Source organism: Euprymna scolopes, chromosome 23 (genome assembly GCF_053919585.1).
Source record: "Euprymna scolopes isolate OS-2025 chromosome 23, ASM5391958v1, whole genome shotgun sequence".
NCBI lineage: Eukaryota > Metazoa > Mollusca > Cephalopoda > Sepiida > Sepiolidae > Euprymna > Euprymna scolopes.
The window spans coordinates 22,903,825-22,906,540 of NC_136504.1; the positions used below are offsets into that span (position 1 = coordinate 22,903,825).

General features: G+C 36.5%; 2 pseudogenes; both read left to right on the forward strand.

Moving 5' to 3' along the window:
- The first annotated feature begins 779 nt into the window (after window positions 1–779).
- LOC145246284 (U2 spliceosomal RNA) lies at window positions 780–904 on the forward strand (annotated as a pseudogene).
- A 330-nt stretch (window positions 905–1,234) lies between these two features.
- Window positions 1,235–1,382, forward strand: LOC145246258 (U2 spliceosomal RNA; annotated as a pseudogene).
- The last annotated feature ends 1,334 nt before the right edge of the window (window positions 1,383–2,716 follow it).

Consider the following 2,716-nt stretch of genomic DNA (forward strand, 5'->3'; position numbering starts at 1 on the left):
AGCGAAGTTCCTTTTTACAAACCTAGTGGAACGGGCAGTCTATCAACTAGACGGGGTTGGGTGGGTTCTACTAATCACCGTTTTTTTCTCCCCCCCAGCCCTCGACACAAATGAATTATGGTACCATTTTTATTGTTATCTTTTTTGTTTTTACAAGTTAATAAAAAATGTTTTAAAAATTGGATTTAAGTAAGACGTCCCCAGTATGAAAGGGTGAATGCGGTATTATGGTGAAAGAAGATACTAGCTGGGAGAAACTTTTGATTTTGTTTAATTCTGGAGTGACAAGGATGACCAACGACCCCCCCCCCTCTTTGAGTTGGCCATGTGCCTAAGTTTTTTGTTCATTGTTGATTTTCACTGTATTTTAAACATGAATAAAGGATTTAATATCTCAAAGTGTAGTATCTGTTCCGGCAGATACTGCAAGCAAAGACCATATTTGGGGGAAACCCCACATATAAGACCTTGATCAATGTAGGGGCAGCCCTTCATACCAATTGTCACTATCCAGCTCCCTACTCCCCGGGGAGCTGGCCCCCATTTCCCCTTCACTCCCCACATTAAAAATCGGCCTTGTGCCTAATTTGGTCGGTGGGGGAGCAAATAAATACCAACCCCACATATAAGACCTTGGTCAATGTAGGGGCAACCCTTCATACCAATTGTCGCTATCCAACTCCCCTACTCCCCAGGGAGTTGATCCCCATTTCCCCTTCACTCCTCACATTAAAAATCGGCTTTGTGCCTAATTTGCTGGGTGGGGGAGCAAATAAATAACTTTTTCTTGGCCTTTTGGCTAAGATCAAAGTGTAGTATCTGTTCCGGCAGATACTGCAAGCAAAGACCATATGTGGGGGCAACCCCACATATAAGACCTTGGTCAATGTAGGGGCAACCCTTCATACCAATTGTCACTATCCAGCTCCCCTACTCCCCGGGGAGTTGGTCCCCATTTCCCTTTCACTCCTCACATTAAAATTCGGCCTTGTGCCTAATTTGGTCGGTGGGGGAGCAAATAAATACCATCTGTTCCGGCATATACTGCAAGCAAAGACCATATGTAGGGGCAATCCCACATATAAGACCTTGGTCAATGTAGGGGCAACCCTTCATACCAATTGTCACTATCCAGCTCCCCTACTCCCCGGGGAGTTGGTCCTCATTTCCCCTTCACTCCTCACATTAAAAATCGGTCTTGTGCCTAATTAGCTCGGTAGGGGAGCAAATAAATACACTTTTCTTGGCCTTTTGGCCAAGATCAAAGTGTAGTATCTGTTCTTACTACATGCTGTACTTATTATGATATAAAGCGGGGGATCACTTTTCTGTATTAATTTAATGTAAAATGATCACCCGCTTTACAACCAGTCGGTTTCAAAGTCATTCAAGTCATTCTCCAGATCATTGAAGTTGTTTTTGAAGGATTCCAGTTATTTTTTAAGCATTCAAGTCATTCTTAAAGTCATTCAATTCATCCTTAAGTTCATTAAAGTCATTCTAAGTCATTTACTGTTTATTTAAGTCATTTCATTTAGTTTATCTTTATGATTTTCATGTCAATCCTACATTCACGCATTCATTAATTACACGAGAGCAACCGACTAATGGCTATCGGCCTTGTTTGAATAGCCTCAGAGGAATAAGTATCTTATATTTGTTTGTCTCAGTGCGAAGTTAATAGTATTATTGCTTTTAATGATTAGGTAAGAATTTTTAACTTCTGTGCAATATATTATTAGTTTAATATTTTTATTTTTTTAGATGGGTTTTATGTATCGTTTTATTAGGTTTGTTATTGTTTTTTCGTAGAGTTTATAGTTAGTATAAATTGTTTTTATAATAAAGCTTACTGCTTCATTGGTGTTTGTGTTGGGTTCATGTTTTTATCGTGCATAGAGGTTATAAAAGTCTTGTTTATTGATGTGTTTTATATTCTTTAATTCTTTGTAAAATATTTTATTGGATAAGAAAATATTTTATGCACCTTTGATCAGATTATTATTTTTTCTTTCGTTTCGTATTTTTAAGGGAATTCACTGTAAGTAAACAATGGTATATTAAATTGCAAGGACAAGGTCTATTAATTTTCCTACCGAAATTCAAAACGATTCAATGTAATTTAACAATAGTTTTGCGCATAAACAACCGGAAACAACAAGTAGTTTCCACTAATGCAGTAATTGCTAACTCAGATCTATTTTCGTCTCAAACTAGATAAACAGGTTTCAACATTATTCAGCGAATATACCACATACTAATACCTCATACTAATTGATCATAAAGTTCCAATTATATCTATAGAAAAATAAAAACGATCCTTCCTTCCTTTAATGCACCATTCTCTTGAATAGCAATTCACTCCCCCAAAAGAGAAAACCTTACAATATCATAAAAATGACACTTCTATACCTATGACACTTGCAAAATGTTGGTGATTGTATTGTTCACTAGCTGGACGCCCGGCATTGTCCGGCGTATAATACGCTTAAACATGATATATTAATTTATGCAGACGGCATATGTATTTTTATAGAACCAATCCTTTATTAATTATTTTATTATACGAGGAATAACTTGCCCGGTGGATTAATTCGCAGAATAAATAAATAAAATAAAGTAAATAAAAAATTAATAAATAAAAATAATAATGATAATATCGTTAATCAAATTCCCTCTGTGTGTGTTTACAATCCGACATCAGCTGATATTTAGG